A 23,263-nucleotide genomic window follows, 5' to 3' on the forward strand; every position below is an offset into this window, starting at 1 on the left:
CTCTGTGAATTCGGCGACAGTAGGTCAACAGTTCTGCTGCTAAAATTGGTCTGTGCTTACCGAAAATCAAACCACTGGTCCACATTACCCCAGTGTTGTTGAATGAATAGGCACATGTGAATTCCAGTTTGTATAATACATGCAGCCTGATCTTATTAAATTTACGTGACCATGGCAACATTTTTGCAAACCAAAATTGGGTGCTGTATTACGTTGCTGCAGTTTCCCAGTGAAAGGTCCAGCGGGGGGCACCATAAGCAAGATATATTATATTGTAATTAGTCGAGGTTTGTAAGGTAAATTTTAGATGGATGTTTTAAAGAGTAAAACATACTTCCCTAACCTAAAACTTTAACCTAAACCTAACCAATAGTGTCCAAAAAGATAAATGAGAGGGGAACAAAACAGACATCCTAACCCTTACCAATGCCTAGACCTAACCGCAAAATTTGACATGAAAAGCACATTTTCGGAAGCAACCACGTCATTTCATGTTGCTTCTATGACACTTTTGTTTCATATGTCAGCTTGCATGCTTGACTGGGCTTGAACCACAGTCTTTCCAACACTCTATCAGGTGAGTTACCATGCAAGCTAATTACATTGGAATAAGTCTGTAAATGTAGGTGGGTATGTAAAACAAGCTTTAAAATTTATTGTTTTTCAAATTATACGTCAGAGTAAAAGTGTGTCCATGTCATAACATAGCATTGTGAGTAATAGTGTGAAAAATAAGTGTTTATAAAGTCATAATCAGCCATTGTACTCGTGATTTGTGTGACAGTGAATAAACAGCACAGTTGTTAGTAACTCTAGTGTTAATTTTACCAGAAAACTGCAGCAAAAATTTTGAGAGCTTTTAAAAGTCAGTTTGCAAATATGTAGTTGAAGTAACATTCATTCAATATGAGACTAGGTTGAATACATGATATACTGTATAGAGATATATATGATATATATGTATATATAATTGTACATGTATTATACAGTCAACAGGAATGCATATTTTATTTACCCAAACCCCTACCTAACTGCCAGCCTTCAATTTGTACCCACGATTATGTATGTTAGTAAGATTAGGCCTATGTGACACCATGTCAGGGTTCGTGTGGGGAAATGAGAAGACGGGGAGGAGTGACATGCTTCAGGTAAGGCTTTTATATTCTTTGCCTTCGTGTGCAGTGTATGCACCATTTTCCATAAATATTTAGTTTATACATAGGGTTACATCCTACCTAAGTTTCATGGTGCAACGCTCAAATATTTAGTAGTGCTTAAATTGTGACTTAGTGCCCATTTATGCCACAACTAGGCTAAGTTGTAACTTACGTATAGCTGGTGCAACCAGCCCCAGAACCCTTGTCTCAGATTAGTACCAGAGGGAACACATTTTTAATTGATGCAGAAATGTCTATTGCAAGATGCCGCTTTTCAAGAATTTGGCAGAACTGTGTTTATTTCAGCGTACGTGAGCATTCAGAAGCAACATGTTGATTTCTATTATCGCAAATGCATGCTAATAGCCAACGGAATATTGGGTTGAGAATAATTTTCCTGCAAAAAACCTGGCCAAGCTGGTCTAGCTGGTATCCCTGTCTGACCAGCAGGAAAATGCCCAAAACCAGCCAGCTGACCAGGCTGGGAGACCAGTTATGACCCACCAACCAACTCAGACTGGTTTTACCAGTTTTTTGTTGTTTTTTTCCAACAGGGTTAGGATTAGTTACAAAGATCACCTGAGGTCTTTTTAATTCGTAATGAGATGCACGTTGGTTCCTAACTGTGTTGGCTTACATCTTCAAACAAAGAGGACAAAAAGAGAGACAGGAAGAGAAAGCATACGCTCTGCTGGCACAAGGCAACGCCTCCATCTCTAACAGCAAAGGGGAAAGTCCCCTTAGAGAGAGAGCATGAGAGAATGAGACAGAGAAAGAGCAGAAACATTAAGCAGTCCCAAACTGTCAGACCAACTGTATATACATGTCCTTCTCCATTTCAGTTCTCCTGCCATTTTAGACATATTGTGCATTGTCTATTTCACCATTTGAATTATGTACACTTGCAAACACTCATAGGCTTTTGTTTTAGTGTGTGTTGCGCAATTGCAACAAGCACATAGATTATGTGTTTTTTCATGTTACCCTCAGCATTAGGAAATACGCTGACACTCCTACACGTTTCTAAACACCGACTACTGTATGCACAAGAGTAGCAGCTTACAACTGAAATATTCACGGTAAGGACAGTCTTATCATATAATCTCATTTGAATTGTTCCCTTTTTTGTCTATGAACTACCCTTGCATGAATGTTTGTTTGATTATTTGCTCTGTAGGTAAGAGTGAGTGTTCTTTTCTACCTGTGTCCTCTAACTACAGAATTTGACCAGGTTGGAGGCTTCAGGGTCATCTTGCACCCTCTTATTTAAACCACTTACCTTAAAAGGTCTTTTGGAGCATATTCGTAATTACACTTTTTCTTGAAAAGGAAAAGGGGATGGCATACCTAGGTGAAAGTCAGGACAGACAAAACAGTCTGCTTTTGATCATAGGTGCAGGGGAGGAGTGCTATCAGGCTATTTCTGTCCCTTTGTCTGCTTCTCAAATTAAGTGATGGAGCAATGGTGATTGGGCTTAATACCCTCTATATGGCCGAGTGAAATTTGGTTGATAAGCACTGGTCTCAAACCTCCATCCTGTGAGGTACTGTTAGCCTTAATCATACCAATGTGACATCTGCACAAAGGCATTTTGACCATGATTTTTATATATCTTAAATTTCAAATACATTTTCTGTCTGCTCAAATTTATGTGGGTCAAATGCTGTGCCCATCTTTTCAAACTAATCTAGAATGCCTTTTTGGATTGCTTATGTGTTATTCTTTTTTGTAAATTAGTTGTTTAGTCAGATTTTCAAATAGCATACGTGGTACTCTTGACAACATCCATTCTCTGATATTAATAGCATACAAGCAAAATGAATTGTTTAGAGCTGTTTTGAGTGCTGTGATGTGAGGTCTTTCTGTTTGTGAGGGTGAACAATGATTCTGAATTTAGTGGAATGGTTTTGTGACCACAATCCTCATGACACCTGACCACCTACAGGTTACATTGGTACACAGTGATGGTTGTGTAGTTCTTAATTTTCAAAAAATTACTATACAGTATGTAACTGATGATATTTCAGTATGATTTTGTGTTTGTATTTGGATCTTTTTTATTTTAGTGTAATGTCACAGATTTAATTATGAAAACAGAAAAGAGCAAAACAAAACAGCAGTCTGAACAGTCTTTAAAGTATAATTGTGTCACACTTTATTTTACAGTGTCTGGGTTAGACATTACTAAAAATTACATTAAACTACAAAACTAAATTTACAGTTACATTTTACTACTATTAAGGGAATGTTCCAGGTTCAATACAGGTTTAGCTCAATCGACTGCATTTGTAGCATAATGCTGATTAAAATGATGACACTTAACATGTATTGGACCTAGAATATTCCTATAATAACTATACATTGTGAAAAAATATGTTTTGTGCGGTAATCTAAAACATGTGCTTCATGTGGTAACTAAATTAACTGGAAGTCAAAAATATTATTTAATTTGACATAATGTAGCTGAAAAATGAGGTTACATAATGATAGTAATACATTAGATCAAGTATAAATAGATCCATGTGGTAACATTTGCAGGTTACCATTTTTTATGGTGTAGAAATAACGTCATGGTTACTGGTGTAACCTCCGTTCCCTGATGGAGGGAACGAGACGTTGGTGTCGATGTAGTGACACTAGGGGTCACTCTTGGGAGCCCGAGACACCTCTGGTCTTTGATAAAAGGCCAATGAAAATTGGCGAGTGGTATTTGCATGCCACTCCCCCGAACATACGGGTATAAAAGGAGATGGCATGCAACCACTCATTCAGGTTTTACGCTGAGGAGCCGATATAAGGTCCGGCCATTTCAGCGGGTAGTTCAGCATTGTGGCAGGAGGGACCAACGTCTCGTTCCCTCCATCAGGGAACGGAGGTTACATCAGTAACCATGACGTTCCCTATCTGTCACTCACTCGACGTTGGTGTCGATGTAGTGACACTAGGGGTCCCTATACAAAACGCCACAAGGCTGAACTGTGCTACGTGAACTGGTGGTGTGTGGTGGGCAGACTTGCTGTGTGCCTCATAGCCAGCGCACCAGGTCGACACGTAACCTCCCCCAACACAGTTATGAGTGTCGAACGGCCCTTTTTGGGGACAAGTCGACTACCCAGAGATAGAGACAGGCTTAACCCAGTCGTGGCCTCTTTCCCCTTCTCTTTTTCCACTCCCTAAAAAAGAAGGGGGATTATCTGACTGGGCCGCCAGGTCTAGTCGGGGGGTGTCCCTCCCAAGGGAGGGGGGGATATTTAAGTGGAAGAATACATCACATGGTCTTTCCAACTATGTGGAGAGCCTTCAAGGTAGATCCTGCCCAATGGGGGAGGAGTTACTACAACATGGAGACTGAGGGGCTCTGCCCAAGGAAGACGCAGTTTGCCAGTAGGGAAACGAACTAGCGGAAGATATAGATCGCATGGGGTTAGCCTTACAGGGAACCGCCACATGCGGAGCACCTACCCCAGAACCGGGCTCTTAGTTAGCGCGTGTACTGGGCCGGCAGCAAGTCTCTCCGAAAACTCGACTGCCACAGGGCTCGGAGGAAGTCAACCAGGGAACAACTTTTGTGAACACTACTGGGAATTAACAGCGCATGTCTTCAGCTCAAAAGGAGGTGGAAGGCGCTATGTGCAAGCGATACACCCGGCCGGCTATCCCGGGCTTATCCGCTTGTGTTGCGTGCCACTACCTGGGACGAAACCGGTTCCACCCGGAGGTTGTAGAACCTTGCAAAGGTGTTGGGTGTTGCCCAGCCCGCTGCTCTGCAATGTCTGTTAGAGAGGCACCTCTGGCCAGGGCCCAAGAAGCCGCTACACCACGGGTAGAATGGGCTCGTAGCCCTACCGGGGGCGGCATGTTTTGGGCGAGACATGCCATAGTTATGGCGTCAATGAGCCAGTGGGCAATCCTCTGCTTGGAGACAGCGCTTCCTTTCCGCTGTGCACCAAAGCAGACAAAGAGCTGCTCAGAGATTCTAAAGCTCTGCGTGCGATCCAAATAGATGCGTAAAGCGCGCACCGGACACAGCAACGACAGGGCTGGGTCTGCCTCCTCCTGGGGCAGCGCTTGCAGGTTCGCCACCTGGTCCCTAAAAGGAGTGGTGGGAACCTTGGGCACATAGCCCGGTCGGGGGTCTCAGGATCACATGAGAATAGCCCGGACCGAAATCCAGGCACGTTTCGCTGACAGAGAATGCTTGCAGGTCACCTACCCTCTTGATGGAAGTGAGCGCAGTCAGGAGGGCAGTCTTCAAGGAGAGTGCCTTAAGCCTGGCTGACTGCAAAACTCAAAGGGGGCTCTCTGTAGACCCTGAAAAACTACAGAGGTCCGATGAGGGAACAAGGCGTGGCCTGGAGGGATTCAGCCTCCTGGTGCCTCTTAGGAACCTGATGATCAGATCATGCTTCCCTAAGGACTTACCGTCGACTGCGTCATGGTGTGCTGCCATGGCAGCAACGTACACCTTCAAGGTGGAAGGGGACAGCCTCCCTTCCAACCTCTCTTGCAGGAAGGAAAGCACTGATCTGACTGCGCACCTCTGGGGGTCTTCCTGATGGGAAGAACACCACTTAGCGAACAGACACCACTTAAAGGCATACAGGCGCCTCGTAGAGGGAGCCCTAGCCTGAGTGAACATGTGTACCACCGCAGGTGGGAGACAGCTTAGGTCTTCCGCGTCCCGTCCAGGGGCCAGACATGGAGATTCCAGAGGTCTGGGCGCGGGTGCCAGATGGTGCCCCTTCCCTGAGAAAGAAGGGCCTTCCTCAGGGGAATTTGCCCGGGGGGAGCTGTCACGAGGAGCGTGAGGTCCGAGCACCACGTCTGGGCGGGCCAGTAGGGTGTTTACCAGGACGACCTTCTCCTCGTCCTCCCTGACCTTGCACAGGGTCTGTGCGAGCAGGCTCACTGGGGAAAACGCATATTTGCGAATGCCAGGGGACCAGCTGTGTGCCAGCGCGTCTATGCCGAGGAAGGCCTCTGTGAGGGCGTACCAGAGCGGGTAGTGGGAGGATTCTTGGGAGGCGAACAGGTGCACCTGTGCCTGACTGAATCGACTCCAAATCAGCTGGACCACCTGAAGGTGGAGTCTCCACTCTCCCTTGAGGGTAACCTGTTGTTACGGCGCGTCCGCCGGAGTGTTGAGGTTGCCCGGGATGTGAGTGGCTTGCAGCAACTTGGTGCTGCTAACTCCGTTGGAGGAGACGGCGGGCGAGTTATGACATACAGCGGGAGTGCAGACCGCCTTGGCGGTTGACATATGCTACCGCTGCCGCGCTGTCTGTCCGAACTAGCACGTGCTTGCCCTGGATCAACGGCCAGAACCTCTGCAGGGCGAGCAGAATTGCCAGTAACTCGAGGCAGTTGATGTGCCAAAGCAGCCGCGGACCCGTCTAGAGGCCGGCGGCTGCGTGCCCGTTGCCAACAGCGCCCCAGCCCGTTTTGGAGGCATCTGTCGTGACCACGATGCGCCTGGAGACCAGTTCTAGTGGAACACCTGCTCTTGGAAACGAGAGGTCGGTCCAAGGGCTGAAAAGACGTTAATGGCCACGCGGTGTGTCCCGTGGCGCCATGCCCGTCTCGGGACTCGAGTCTGGAGCCAGTGCTGAAGCGGCCTCATATGCATCAACCCAAGCAGGGTGGCCACCGCCGAGGATGCCATATGCCCCAGGAGCCTCTGAAAATGTTTCAGTGGAACCGCTGTTTTCTGTTTGAACGCCTTCAAACAGGCCAGCACCGACTGGACGCGCTCGTTCGTAAGGTGCGCCGTCAAGGAGACTGAGTCCAACTCCAAACCGAGAAAAGAGATGCTCTGAACCGGGAGGAGCTTGCTCTTTTCCCAGCTGACCCGAAGCCCTAGTCAGCCGAGGTGTGAGAGCACCAGGTCCCTGTGTGCGCATAACCCGTCTCGAGAGTGAGCTAGGATTAGCCAGTCGTCGAGATAGTTGAGAATGCGAATGCCCACCTCCCTTAACGGGGCAAGGGCAGCCTCTGCGATCTTCGTAAAGATGCGAGGAGACAGGGACAGGCCGAAAGGGAGGACTTGTACCGATACACCTGACCCTCGAACGCGAACCACAGGAAGGGTCTGTGTCGAGGAAGGATCAAGACGTAAAAGTACGCATCCTTCGGGTCTACCGCCACGAACCAATCTTGATGCCGGACGCTCGCTAGAATGCATCTTTGCGTCAGCATCTTGAACGGGAGTCTGTGTAAGGCCCGGTTCAGTACTCGCAGGTCCAAGATTGGCCGCAACCCACCACCTTTTTTCGGTACAATGAAGTAGGGGCTGTAAAACCCCTTCTTCATCTCGGCTGGAGGGACAGGTTCTATCGCGTCCTTCCGTAGGAGGGTAGCGATCTCTGCGCAAGGTAGCAGCGTTTCCATCTTTCACCAAGGTGAAGTGGACACCGCTGGACCTGGGCGGATGCCCAGTGAAGTGAATCGTGCAGCCGAGTCGGACGGTCCGGACCAGCCCTCGTGACGGACTGGAAAGCGCAAGCCATGCGTCCGAGTTCCGCGCAAGGGGGACCAAAGGGACAATGTCATCGGATGTACCGGCGGGAGGGGCCTCGCGGCGGGGCGGAGCTTGAGGTGCCACACCACATCGTGGCCGTGCTGAGTCCGAGAACATCGAAGCACTTACCTGGCTCCTTGTGACCACCCCCGGAACAGCCTGGGACGGGGGAGGAAGAGGCCTGTCCTCATGACCCGTGGAGACTGTCACATCGGGGGCGGATTTGTGCCACAGCTGGGCGCTCAGGGCGGGAGACCGCCGCTGGAGCGCCAACTTGCCAAATGGAGTGGTGGACGGTGGTTGTGATGCCAGCCGTACACACCGAATATGTGACCCAGGGAACAAGGAAACCACTCTTGCGGAGCTCTTGAGTACTGCAGCCACTTGGGCATGCAGCGCAATTAAATGCAAAAGGTAACAAAAAGAAGATCTGCTTACCAGCTCCAGAGCAGCGGGTTTCGTTGTCCCTGGGTCGCCCGTCTCAGGGGTGCTTCGAAGACCTCCGTGGGTTCTTCGGTGCCGGCTGTGAGACGGGTGGCGTCGGCTTCCTGCGGTGGGCTCCACGCCGGGGCCGGGCCGGAGGGGCGGGCTGCGGCGGAGCCGGTGCAGTCACCGCAGGGGGATGCCCTCGGCGATGAGTAGATGGGGTGTGGGATCTTGAGCCACGCCGGGGCAGGACAAGCCGGCTAGCATCCATCTACTGCTCTACCATCGAGAACTGCTGGGCAAAGTCCTCGACGGTGTCACCGAATAGGCCCGCCTGGGAAATGGGGGCAGCAAGGAATCGTGTCCTGTCGGCCTCACCCATCTCGAACAGGTTGAGCCAAAGGTGGCGCTCCTGGACCACTAGTGTGGCCATCGTCCGCCCGAGAGACCGCGCCGTGACCTCCGTCGCTCGGAGAGCGAGGTCGGTCGCCAAGCGCAGTTCCTGCATCAATCCCGGGGCGGAACTACCCTCGTGCAGTTCCTTTAGCGCCTTGGCGGACTTGCAGGAGAGCCATGGCGTGCAGGGCGGAGGCGGCTTGTCCAGCAGCGCCGTAGGCTTTGACCGTCAGAGACGACGTAAACCTACAGGCCTTGGACGGGGGCTTTGGGCACCCGCGCCAGGTGGCGGCGCTCTGCGGGCATAGGTGCACCGCGAGCGCCTTTATCCACCGGGGGATTGCCGAATAACCCTTGGCCGCCCCACCATCGAGGGTAGTGAGAGCGGGGAAGCTGAAAAGATCAGGACCGGGCAGTAAAAGGTGCCTCCCGCGACCTTGTCAGCTCTTCATGCACTTCCGGGAAGAAAGGAACGGGGCGGGGTGTGGCTTTGAGCGGCGCCGCGAGCCCAGGAACCAATCACAGAGCTGCAAGGGTTCAGAGAAGAGCGGTGAAATCCACTCCAACCGACGCTCGCGGCTATCGTATCGTACAAGCAGCTCCATAAAATAAATTCACAGTAAATGCATATTGTTCACAAGAATAAATCAGTTATTACTTATGTAAATAGACCTACACAGTAACATGAATGTTGTAAAATAGAGTATGGCCTAAGAATTCTCACAATATTATTGAGGATTCAAGCAAATGAAAGTCTAAAGAATAAAGATTATTATGAAGATGTTTTTAATGAAATAATTTTCTTTTATATTCCTTTTTTTTTTTTTTTTTTTTTGCAGAAAATGCAATACAGCTGGGGAATGATCCAAAAAGAGCACATTTTGTAGATAGGTTGGAGTGAGACACTAACTGTGGTGGTTAGGGTAGTTCACAAGGGGGAGGGCTGGCCCTGTGAAAAGCACTTTGATATTGTACTGTTGATGAGAGAGAGAGAGAGAGAGAGAGAGAGAGAGAGAGAGAGAGAGAGAGAGAGAGCGAGAGAGCACTACAGTATGTGAACAGGCTGTCAGAAATGAAAGTGCAGGAAAATTTTTACCCGCTTCAGCCAAGGGAGAGCATTGTGTAGAGTACACCGAAGGATAATCACGAGAGGAAGAGAGAGAGATGACGAGAGAGAGGTTTGATTAATTCATGCAGGAGGGGAGGGATGTTTCTGCCGCTGACAGAGCTGTTTCCAGCGCTGCCTGTAGCATTGTGTTTGTGAACCCGTCCGTTTGTGCCCTGGCGGTGACAGCACTTAGAGCAGCCGGGATTCAGCAACCCTACAGCAGACATCATCACCTAAACAAGCAGAGGTAGGGGACGATGTCTTTCTATCCTTCTCTGTCTCTCTCACACACATCTCTTCTAAACTCGCTCTTGTGTGTTCTCTATGTGCGTTTGTTCACAGGGTACAATAAGTGCTGTCTGCAAAGCCATGACCCTTGTTTTCCTCTCAGCATATGTTCTTTTCGGTTCTGCCCATCATTACACCAAAAGCATGCAGATCAGCACTGTCACTGTCAATGACACTGACACTGAATCCAGAACATGCACATTGATCATGTGTTTTCACTTATCAACTTGGGTTGATTGGTGCACTTTGGCTTTATTTTGATTTTGTCTCATTGGCACCAGACGCCTTTAATGAACGTCGATTGCTTGTCCTGCAGTTTTGCATGTTGCCTGCTTATTGCTGTTGTTATAGCCTACATTGTCAGAGTGCCAATAGTGTTTATATTTCACTCTCAGCTAGTAGATCAATGCCATCAGATGATAAATAGATAGATAACTTTAGATTCTGTTGATATGGAAGGAAACACAGTTCTACCATTTGACTGGGTTTGTTCTTGATGGCCTGGGTCTGTCTGGTCGACTGCGTTCATCAGCCCACAATCTCTGTTGTGAGGGAATGTAATCGATTTGATGTGTGCGATGATTCATTCTCTTCAGAAACCTGTGCTATCATGCGTTTGAAGATGAAGATGCTGGTAAATCTCCAATAGACTTGTTTAATTATCATGTAATCACCAAAGGCACTGGGTCTTCATGTCTCAACAGGATCTCAGAAGCAGGAACAGCATGAGGAGTGTGTGTGTGTGTGTGTGTGTGTGTGTGTGTGTGTGTGTGTGTGTGTGTGTGTGTGTGGGTGGGTGGGTGGGTTTGGGTGGTTTACGTGGACATTTTTTTAGGTTACAAACTGGTAATTACAAGGGTATTATGCTATAAATGTTCTCGACATTTCGAGAGTCCCCATAATTCAAATCACTTAAAAAACATACTAAATTATTTTTTTTGACAATGTAAAAATATGGAAAAGTTTTTTGTGAGGGTTAGGGGTAGGGTTATGGGATAGAATCTATAGTTCATACAGTATAAAAATCATTACGTCTATGGAGAGTCCTCGTAAGGATAGCTGCACCAATGTGTGTGTGTGTGTGTGTGTGTGTGTGTGTGTGTGTGTGTGTGTTTGGTTGGAGCTTTTTCACTATAGCTGCTTGAGGATGCAATTCCCATTCTCAGTCCTCAGAGAGGGCAAACTGCATGTTTGTGTGTGTGTTTGTAATGTTTTCCTTAGTAATTAGGCATGCTATCAGTCATTATAAAGACACACTCAGGAAAAATTGCTCATGACACAATACACGAGGTCAAAACAGTAGTCAGTGATGGAGAACCGTAATGGAATCCACAATAAAGGAGAGGCTGAATAAACACTCAGTCCTCATACTATTCTTTTTGGCTTGTCTCTCATCTTTACTATGCTCCTCTTGGGTAGATGAATATGTTACTGTCTGGTAGAGAAGCACAGTGATTTATCCGAGTGTCCTCTCTGGAAGCACACGTTGCAATAGCCAGAGCCGTCTGCAGTAGAGGGAAAGTTTTTTAAACAAATAGAAAGGGAAGCATTAAACAGTTTTTGGCACACATTACAGTACAATATCATGCTTAGTGTATTTGCTGATATTTTGGTTCTCACACGTTACTGATACTGTTATTCCTATGTTATTCCTATTATAACAAATATGATAATAATAATTATTTAGTGTAAAAGTAATTCATATTATATAATATATAATATAGAGTGGGATTCAAAAGTCTGGGATTTAAAATGTAATTTAAACCTGGAAATTCTCAATAATTAATTCTTCAAAATTGGTTATGCTGATAATTTATATGATTTGTAATGCAAGAAAAATGCACAATTGAAGCATTTACACCAGTGGTCTCTGACTTTTGGACCCCACTGTATGTTCTTATTATTTCAGCTCTTACTATTATTTGTTTTATTATAAATATCATACAGTATATTTTGTTACATTTATATTCTTTTTTATAATATGTTTTGGTAACACTTTACAATGAGGTGCTATTTGTTAACATTAGTAAAGGCTTTAGGTATCATGAAATAGCCAAAAACAATTTATTTTTACAGCATTTATTTATCTTGGTTAATGTTAATTTATAAATGTACAATTATTGATCGTTAGTTCATGTTAGTTCATAATGCATTAACTTATGTTAACGCATACAACTTTAAATGTTAAAATGTATTAGTACAGTGTATGTTGAAAAAAAAAATAATGTTGTAAAATTTTGCATTGTTAGTTTATGTTAACTAATAGTTAACTAATGTCAACAAATACAGAGATATTGTAAAGTGTTACCCATATTTCAGAATTAGTAAAATAAATGGATCATTAGCTCTATTCCCCTTAGTTCAATATTCAGACTTTCTCTGTAATGGTTCATATAGCAGCCATCTTGTTAGTATGTGTTGATGAGTCTCAGTTACATTAATAGACATTCAGATCCGATTGAAGGGCAGTGGGTTTTTCCTTAGCTGGGAATCAGAGCAGGACTTGCTTGGTTTTTTCATGTCATTGCATTGCAATTTCGAACCAAACCCTGCTGTTGCCATGACATCCAGCCCTCTGTAAATACTCCCAGGAGTTTTGAGCATGTAGGCCCCAGGAGTAGAGCGAGAGAGAGGGGAAAGAGGAAAAGATTGCTCATGTTTTTTTTCTGCTCAGAGAGTCAGGAATGGTAAAAGACTAAATGTATTTTTTTTTTCTACATTTCCACTTTACAGCGTGTATAAGCAAAAGGAAAGGTTCTCATTTCGTTGAATCTGTTTAAGTATTCCAGAGTCGTGAAACAAGAAAATGCGTACTTGGACGTTGCATGAGAACATTTTGAATAATGGAGAGTATGATTTAAATTTATGTTATACATATGCAGTAGATCCTACCATCATCTACTCACCCTCATGTTGTTCCAGTAGTTCTGTCACCATTCTCTTTAATTGTATGGAAAAAAAGATTAAATGGAAATCTGTGTAAACATGAGTATTCATTTATGTGTAAGAGTGTTCACTGTACAATTTCAATGTAAAGTAATAAAACTCACTAATGTGTGATTTCTAAAGAAACTTAATTTAGACTTTATTTAAACTTTGTTGTTGTTGTTGTTGTTGTAAAGTGATTTATAAAGAATCTGTTTGGGTTTTCTTTTATTTATTATATTATTATTTTTTTGCTCATTAACTAAAAAGTCAGTGCTAACTACAGTAAGTAGAGACTGCATTGTTTTATTTATGCTTAATTTCAGCAGCGCATGCCAAACGCTGTCCTTATACTGTTTCACCAGCTATTACATTGTTTTGGACCATTAAAGAAATTATGCTAAATCTCAGTGTTTTTCAATCACACACTGTACTGTACTAATGCATAAGTGGTAAAATGCAGCTTCAAGTAATTACATTTGTGAACATCGTAAAGGATTGTTTAGTGGTAGCTCATAGTTAGAGAGTCATCGTGTTGTGTTTGGCTTGGGAAAAGAAAACTCTTAAAAGCATGCCATTTAAACAAATCAAATAGACCTAGCATCACTGAAGTGAGCAAAATATTCTGTTTAGAGATGCTCGCTAAATGCTTCTGTCTGCACTTTAGGGCTGGTTGTGCTACACTGATTCTGTGAAATCAATAGTTATGACTCCTCTTTACCCAAACGGCATCTTAATCAGACAGCAATAGCCACACAGACCCAGAGGAAGATCCGTACCTAAATGCCTGCAGTCCATCCATCAATCAAACTGCATAGGTGAAGTGTGTCCTTTTCGTCTGTCATTTCTTTTTCCAGTTTAATATGCAAATACAAGTATGCTTGAGCCATTTGTAGGTTAATTCCCCCTGAAATTGCTCGGTGTGTTCCATTAAAGAAACAAATGTATACAAGTTTGCATATGCAATAGAGTTTTCATTTTTGGGTGAACCATTCATTTACAATAAGTTGACAGTCCTCAGACAAATTTAAATATACAGTACACTCCAGTTGCAACCTTGGGTAGTTAACACCCATTGTGTTTATTCCCTTCATATTTCTCTAAGCCCATGACTTGTAAAATGTTGTATTATCAGGTCTGTCCAACCTCTTCCCTATGGTTTTTATAATGTGCTTTCTTTAGCTACCACTCTCACCCACTGGGTCAGAGCTCTTTCTGCCAACTGTACACCAGACCACAGAGACTATCTGGGAGAAACTGAGACAAAAACATTACACTACACCTTATCATACTTCAAACTGTGACAAGCAGCTGTGTGTGGGTTAGTGAAGCTGGGTGATGAGTGGCAACTGGTGCACATGGCAGTGTTTCTGTTGCCCCTGACTGGACAGCGCAGCCGTGCCACAGGATGTTTAATTCTATAACAGCCTCTGTTTATGGAAGCTGGTTTTTGGTGTTTCTATGCCCCTCACTAACCTCCCATTGCCAGCTACTCAGCCTGCCACTTTCCGCCGACTCTTCATTTATCATGCCGCTCTCTCACCCTCTTTTGAATAAACTCTTTGTGTGAGACTGTCTGCTGTCCCTGCTGAACAAGGGTAATGTTACCGCCAGGGCTTGACAGTGGTGCACTGCTCCCTCTTTATCCCTGTCAGAATATGTGTCCTAATTTGGCTGTGTGTTTCCACACTGTGCTCAGGAGACTAATGCAGTGGTCATACTTAGATGATGAATATGGAATGAAAATAAAGTAGGCCTAGGGATATGCGCAAAACAACATACTTTCAAAATTGTCAGTCGATTGACTGAATGACTAGTCGACTAATTAGTCTTAAGGAATTCTTGAATAATTTAAATGGTTTGTCTTCACCAGGCCCTGATCAAATGCGTTTCTTAGGAGGGTTTTTATATAGTATGTGTTTATATGTTCAAAAACAGCTGTGACAGAGTGCAACAGAATGAAAATTTAACTACTTAACTCGATATGGCGTCTTAAATACCCAATGTTAATGGCGGTAATAGTGACAATGCAAAGGCAAGAGGCATCTGTCATCATGTGTATGGCTGTAGTGACAGTACTTCTTTGAAAGTGAAAGAATGAAAAGGAAAGGAAAAGAGATTGGAAGAAGTAAACATTTTAAAGTAGTCAACCTCACTAATTGACAAGTTGACCATTAAAAAAAATCAACAAGAGGTCTCCACACACACACACACACTCCACCAGGATTTACTCAGTATGGGGAAAAATGTGATCTCAATGATTTGGACTGTAGCATGATTGTTGGTGCCAGATGGGCTGGTTTGAGTATTTCTGTAACTGCTGATCTCCTGGGATTTTCACACAGAACAGTCTCTAGAATTTACTCAGAATGGTGCCAAAAACAGAAAACATCCAGTGAGCATCAGTTCTGTGGACGGAAATGCCTTGTTAATGAGAGAGGTCAACAGAGATTGGCTAGAATGTTTCGAACTGACAAAGTCTATGGTAACTCAGATAACCACTCTGTACAATTGTGGTTGGCGCTGTTTTGGCGGCACGAGGGGGACCTACACAAAATTAGGCAGGCGGTTTTAATGTTGTGGCTGATCGGTGTATGTGTGTGTTTGAGTGTGTGTGTGTGTGTGTGTGTGTGTGCACGTGAAAAACGCTGCTACAGATTGTGGACTAGAAATCCATCAGTTGTAAAACATTCTAAGGCTGATGCACAGTACCACAGATAAGGTATTCTCTTAATATTTTTTTTATTTTTTTTTTTACAAATTGTCCAGTGGAAAAACATGAAGTAGTTATATTGTCCGATGTGGATTGAGAAGCTTGCAGATCTGGATTATTTCATGTAATAGTACAGTTTCATATTCCATTCTGTATTTATATTATTTACTAGTTTTGAGCTCTTTGTTTTATACATTTCTATATAACATTTATTCCACTACATATCCAGAGTTATGTGTGATATAAATTTGCCAATGGAATATGACTGTGTTTATAGACATTGTATAGCTATACTATATTTTTGTATGGTTTTATGAGTTAAACTTATGACTTCCATTTGGTTAAGAGACATGTTTGCATGTGAGACACTAAAAACATGATGAATGGAAATACAATGGTTCATGTGTAACTGATTATAAATTAGACATGTATGTTTACAGTTGAGATGTCAGGTTCAGATGGTTTGGGGTGCTGATTAGGTCCATGGGTTTTTCATTCCCATATACACACAGTGGGGTCCAAAAGTCTGAGACAACTAGTGAAAATGCTTCTATTTTGCATTTTTGATTTAGTTTTTTTTTTTTTTTTTACATTTTTAAAATCATTAAAACACAAAAAGACTGAAAAGTTTGAATTGAATTGAAAACTAAACAGTGTTGATTGATTCATTGACTTGCATTTACATTAAACTAAATGATTATATTGTTTATTATAGCCAATTATATTAATATATATTTTTGTATCTGGCATTTTGATAATACAATAATAATTAATAATAAGATATTAATAAATGGTAATGTAATATGATAATATTGTAATATTTATATAATGGTATTGACAGGACAAAGATAATTTTGGTTGCATTTAGGCTTTTAAAGTTTTAAAACACTGAAAGTTTAAAATACTGTATATGTTTTCTTTTTCTTTTTTTTTCTGATTCAGAGAAAGGAGTAAAATATGTTTCCTGTGCTGACGATTCAAGCTACTACAACTACATATCAGTTAGAGAATACAGTTTGTTTGTGTGTGTGTGTGTGTGTGTGTGTGTGTGTGTATGTATATATATATATATATATATATATATATATATATATATATATATATATATATATATAAAATAACAATAAGTGAATTATCTTTACATTTTCCATGTAAGCAGCAAGATTTTTCAGATAATTCATTCTGCATAGAATACTGTATATAACTAGCTAACTGTAATTGTTGAAAAGAAAATTCATGTTCATTGAGAGGAAGGTCATGACTCGCCTTGCATAAGGTGGGTACAATTGGATTTGTATTGGAAATTACTATTAATAATAGCTTTCTGTGATACTACACAGTTGTCCAAATATGATTACAAAAGATTATAGGAAACTCTTAACAAGAGCAGTGTCTGCAGCAGAGTGGGAAGTGATGTTTTGAAGAGGACATAAAATGAGAGAGAGTGAAATATGCCATTGCTCACACTCTAGCCTCATCCACGGCTCGATACAAGGTCATTGAGGTCACTGAGGATCTGATAGACTAGATCTTTCTAGTTCTTCTGTACTCTACTTTTAGATACATCAATTGCATTTCCATTGTGGGTAGTGTTAGTGTATGGTCCATCACCTGCATATCTATGTCACATTGAAACTGCTATGTGGCACCCACATTACAAAAGCACATTACAAATCTGATGCAAATTTTTTACATGTTACGTGGCAGACAGGTAGAGACTTAATGAATCAACCAATGTGGTACATGGAAAGAGATTAATAATGGATCTGAGAATGGGGAAAATAAGGTGGAAAAGGATAGTCACATAAATTCTACATGAAAAGGAGATTTATCAGGGACTGAACTGGTTGTTCGGGGGAAAGTGAGAGAGAAGAGAGAGATAGAGTGAAAGATGTAATATAGATAGCTACAGAGAAAGGGATGTTGGGAATGGTATAAATACTACATGGCTGGAGCATAATGGAGTGTCAGTTGGAGACAGAGAGGTAAATGGAATAAAGTACATGCATTTCCTCACTGCTAGACAGAGGTATGGTAATGGTAATATGCTAATATTGTAATATTTCAATAATGGTATTGGCTGGACAAAGATATTTTGGTTGAATTTTGGCTTTAAAAGTTTTAAAAACATTGAAAGTTTAAAATACTGTATATTGTTTTGTTTTCTCCTGATTTAGATGGAGTAAAATATGTTTCCTGTGCTGAGGATTCAAGCTACTTCAACTGCATATCATTTAGAGAATACAGTGTGTGTATATATACACACACACACACACACACACTGGCAGCCAGAAGTTTGGAATACTGTACAGATTTTGCTCTTATGAAACAGGGTTTCCGCGGGTCTTTAAAAAAAAAGTACTTTTTAAAATTTAAGGCCATAAAAAGTCTTAAATATCTTAAATAAATTACAAGAAGTCATAAATTTCGTTTGCTGAGGTCTTTTTTTGGAGCGTGAATAGAGGAGACGCTTAAAACAGAAGAATATGCGTGAGTCAAAATCTCTCTCTCTCTCTCTCTCTCTCTCTCTCTCTCTCTCTCTCTCTCTAGTGCAGCCGTCATTTAGCATCTGACGCTTGAGTTTAGTGTGAGCGCGCGCAGGGAAGCGCATTTTTACTGAACTTACGATGTTACACATGTATAAACCTTCATAAACCCGTTAATCAGAAATGCAAATAGTGTTATTATGCGTCTGTGTAAGCGAGCGATGCGCTAACACTGTCGTTCCTGTTTATAATCGACAAAGCTGTCAACATTGCAATTTGCAAGCGCGCGAGGTTGGAGCGGTCTTTTGACGCCTTTTAAATCTTGGCGTTTCCTTATTTTACATGCCCTTTGACAAGAATTGTAAAGCTAACAGAACTACTCAGCTGCAGAGTTACACCCGTTATATCTCTCATCTCCTCCTCTCTTGAGCAACATCTGACATATACAGGTATTTTCTCTGCCATCTGAATCAGTCAATTTAAAACAAATTGTAATAATATACAAAATAATAATAATATAATTATAAAAAATATCATATTAATAATATACATAATATGAAAATATATTATCTATATTTAATATTTAGTATATAATCTGTTTTCAGTATACATCATAACTAATTATGCAGCACAGTTCTTTCATAATTTAATCTGTTTACATTTTCAATACAAATTGTCAACTTTAAACAGACATTTTTAAGGTAACTTACAAGTTTTGACTTTTACTTGAGATATTTCACACAAAAATTAAAATTGTCATCACTTATATTCATGCTGTTGCAAACATGTATGACTTTCTTATTTCAGTCAATATCAAAAGGAGATATTAGGGAGTTTCAGTCACCATTCACTTACATTGAATGAAAATAAGATGCAGTGACAGTGAATGGTGACTGAGACTAAACGTTTTGCTTAACATCTCCTTTTTTGTTCCATGGCAGAGAAAAATTCTTACAGACTCAAGGGTGACAATGATGACAGAAATTTCATTTTTAAATTAACTGCCCTTTAACTACTTGTTAAAGTATTTATTAATGTATCTGCCAAGAAAAAAATATATAAATGTTATTCAGCACATGCTAGACCTTATTCACAGCAGTGCCATATTAAATTTTTGACGAGAATGACAATGAGGCTGTGAGGGATAGACGTACAGTCTCGTCAATGGGCTGTACTGCAGTTTAAAGTGTTTATGGATCATTCCGCAGACAAAACATTGGAAAAATCTTTTCAAGAACACTTAGACAAAAAACTCCAGACAACATAAGTTGTGGAAAATCAGATGGGATATTGGAGCTTTTTACAGATTTATACCGTGCATGCCATTGAAGAAATGGTAAGTCTATCCCTCACAGCTTCATTTCCATTCCCATTAAAAATCAAACATGGCGCTACTGTGAATAAGGTCTGTAGACCAGTCCTTTTGTTTACAAAAATGTTAAGTGGTGGCAGAAAACCCTGCTGACTGTTGCGTTAGATTTGACAGATTAGATGATAAACGAAAGTATGACACAAAACCATCATAAATACAAACATATTCTTAGCGATACAGTTACTATAATGAAATGAGTTCATAACAAACATGTAATCATGTTCGCTATAAATTTTTGCTACAAAGTTGTGAGTTGAAATGATCTCAGTCCAGTCAGCTCTGTTGATGGCTTGAAGCCACAGCAGTCAACTAGAGCCCTCGGAATAATTTTTCAACAATGTAATCTGATAAAGGTTTATTTTTTACGCATGATTTTTGCAACCACTTCTGTGTTTGACATAAGCGGTGACATTGCCAAAGCATTGGTCTATTGCGTCACGTCTTGCTGGAAAGCAAGTGACTAAAGAGAAGGGTCACAATATAGGTTACTTACTTTAGGCTACATGCATTCTTAATGAATTCATTTAGAGTTTTAATGTTGTATTAACTTATTTTAAAAAAGGAGACACATAAACGCACAATAAAATATAAGAAACATGTCCAGAGACATCCAAGTAGTCTCAATGGTTTTGTGTTTACCAGCTAAATAATTATTTATTGTGTTTTTTTATTTTTTATTATTATTGCAAAAGTGGTCTTAAATCTTTCTTTTATTTGGCCTTAAAAAGTCTTAAAAAGTCTTAAATTTCATTCCTTTGAATGGAATACTTGTTGACCCCTCTCCAAACTTTGCGCTTATGATTGTGACCATAAAGCTCTATTTTGGTCTGGTCACTCCAAATTACAGTGTGCCAGAAGCTGTGAGGCGTGTCAAGGTGTTGTCGGGCATATTGCAACCGGGCTTTTTTGTGGTATTGGCTTCTTTCTGGCAACTCGACCATACAGCTCATTTTCAGTATTGTCATATTGTGCTCCTTGAAACAACCACACCGTCTTTTTCCTGAGCAGCCTGTATTTCTCCTGAGGTTACCTGTGGGTTTTTCTTTGTATCCCAAACTCTTCTGGCAGTTGTGGCTGAATTCTTTCTTGGTCTACCTGACCTTAGCTTGGTATCAAGAGATCCCCGAATTTTCCACTTCTTAATAAGTGATTGAACAGTACTGACTGGCATTTTCAAGACTTTGGATATCTTTTTATATCCTTTTCCATCTTTATAAAGTTCCATTACCTTGTTACACAGGTCTTTTGACAGTTCTTTTCTGCTCCCCATGGCTCAGTATCTAGCCTGCTTAGTGCATCCACGTGAGAGCTAACAAACTCATTGACTATTTATACACAGGCACTAATTACAATTTAAAAAGCCACAGGTGTGGGAAATTAACCTTTAACTGCCATTTAAACCTGTGTGTGTCACCTTGTGTGTCTGTAACAAGGCCAAACATTCAAGGGTATGTAAACTTTTGATCAGGGCCATTTGGGTGATTTCTGTTATCATTATGATTTAAAATGGAGCCAAACAACTATGTGATAATAAATGGCTTCATATGAGCACTATCCTTAAATAAAAGATAGTGATCATATTTTCATATTTTCAAAATCAATGCCAAAATTTCACAATTTCTGCCAGGGTATGCAAACTTTTGAGTACAACTGTATATACACACACACACACACTGGCAGCCAAAAGTTTGGAATAATGTACAGATTTTGCTCTTACGGAAAGAAATTGGTACTTTTTTTCACCAAAGTGGCATTCAGCTTATCACAATGTAGAGTCAAGACATTAATAACGTGAAAATTTACTATAACAATTTGAAAAAAACAAAACAAAACAAAAAAAAAACTTTTTTAAACTACTTAAAAGAGTTCTTATCAAAAAATCCTCCACGTGCAGCAATGACAGCTTTGCAGATCCTTGGCATTCCAGCTGTCAGTTTGTTCAGATACTCAGGTGACATTTCACCCCACGCTTCCTGTAGCATTTGCCATAGATGTGGCTGTCTTGACGGGCACTTCTCACGCACCACATCTCTTTCTGTCCTTGTTAGAGCCAGTTGTCCTTTGTCTTTGAAGACTTTAGTGTACACCTTTGTATGAAATCTTCAGTTTTTTGGCAATTTCAAGCATTGTATAGCCTTCATTCCTCAAAACAATGATTGACTGATGAGTTTCTAGAGAAAGCTGTTTCTTTTTTTGCCATTTTTGACCTAATATTGACCTTAAGACATGCCAGTCTATTGCATACTGTGGCAACTCAAACACAAAGGCAATGTTAAGCTTCATTTAATGAACCAAATAGCTTTCAACTGTGTTTGATAAAATGGCAAGTGATTTTCTAGGACCAAATTAGCAATTTAGCATGATTACTCAAGGATAAGGTGTTAGAGTGGGCTGCTGGAAATGGGGCCTGTCTAGATATGATCAAAAATGACTTTTTTCAAATAGTGATGGTGCTGTTTTTTACATCAGTAATATCCTGACTATACTAGAAAGAGAGCGAGAGAAAATAATGAAGCTCATACTGTTTAATGGGGCTGAGAGGTGATATAATCCTCTGTAAGATCAGCTTTCACTGAGCAAGCTTTTGCTGGATAATATGCTATGTGCTCCAGTCCAGACCCTGTTCCTGCTACAGACTGAGGAAGCTGCCTTAAATCTCGTTTACATCATAACACCTTAAAAGACTACATTTGCTATGATATTACACTGTTAAAAGTGGTAACCTGCATTTGTTACCTTAAGGAGCAATTCCTACCCAATCTCACCCTTAAAGTGAGTTTTGTTGGTGTAAGCTATGTATTTAGGTTCATTTAGTGATGTTAAATGCTGTTATATTTTTGACTTGAATTAAACTGTTATAATGTTACCACATGAAGTACATTTTTAGGTTAACATTTTTGTGTGTGTGTGTGTGTGTGTGTGTATGTACTGTACACAGAGACAGAAATCATCAACACACACATAATCACCATATATAACACTCTTATTAAGCTTAGTCATTTAAAAAATCTACGTAAAGGTGCTAGGGCCAACTTCACACTGCACATGAAAGCATGTACAAGTTGCAGTACTCACATTGCATAAGCAGCGTGATGCATCAAATTTTGATGTCGAGTTTTGCAGTATTTTGCAATATAGGCTTTTATGAAGCATTATAAAATAATTGTGTGAAGCAGTTTAAACAGTTTATATTCTGCACTTGTTTTGATTCCATTCCATGTTGGTTAATAACAATTTATATTGATCCCCCTCTCCATTGTAAATCAGATATCTTTCTAGTTATTATTAATTTCATATAGTTTATGACCAGAATTAAAGGAAATACCACTTTTATTTCTGAAAAGAAATCCAGATTGCACTTTATTTTAAAGTACGTGTACTTTCAGAATAAAGTACTTATAGTAGGGAACAATGGGACTAAAGGCACACCTTAAGGAAATTAGCTTTTTTTTCTGGTGTCTCAAGATTCAAGAAATGCATTTATTTTTATTGAATATTGATGGAGCAACATAATTTGTATTAACAGAAATAACAACAGAAGGTTGTTTTGAATACAATAAATGTACCCCATAACTGGGGTAAAAGGCTCCCTCAGTTGGGGTAAAAGGCCCCCAGGGGGTTATATTGAAATAGTGTAGGCAATAGTTATAGGGCACAATTTGTCAACTTATTCAAATAATTTCCAGACTGCAAGATGCTTTTTTTAGTAACAAATTAAGAAAATGTTTATTCAAAATAACCACTTCAGAAATGGTGCATCATTTCTCGTTAATTTCAATCACATTTGACATTTCATATCATCTCAAGTATTCTATAAACAAATTAATCTGCATTGTGATTGGATCAGTCAATGTGAGCCCACTTTGAACATTAT

General features: G+C 41.2%; 1 protein-coding gene across 7 annotated transcripts in view; it reads left to right on the plus strand.

The window, feature by feature from the left end:
* The first annotated feature begins 1,972 nt into the window (after positions 1 to 1,972).
* Positions 1,973 to 23,263, plus strand: part of LOC127448307 (diacylglycerol kinase beta-like) — a 180,034-nt gene continuing 158,743 nt past the window's right edge. For 5 of the 7 annotated variants that reach the window (XM_051710745.1, XM_051710740.1, XM_051710746.1 and 2 more), the window contains exon 1: positions 9,539 to 9,852. The gene's annotated coding sequence lies outside the window, so the exon portion shown is untranslated. Of the gene's footprint in view, positions 2,237 to 9,538; positions 9,853 to 15,484; positions 15,541 to 23,263 lie in introns of those variants that run through there. The other 2 variants (XM_051710741.1, XM_051710742.1) reach the window with 2 other exon arrangements.

Source organism: Myxocyprinus asiaticus, chromosome 11 (genome assembly GCF_019703515.2).
Source record: "Myxocyprinus asiaticus isolate MX2 ecotype Aquarium Trade chromosome 11, UBuf_Myxa_2, whole genome shotgun sequence".
Classification (NCBI taxonomy): domain Eukaryota; kingdom Metazoa; phylum Chordata; class Actinopteri; order Cypriniformes; family Catostomidae; genus Myxocyprinus; species Myxocyprinus asiaticus.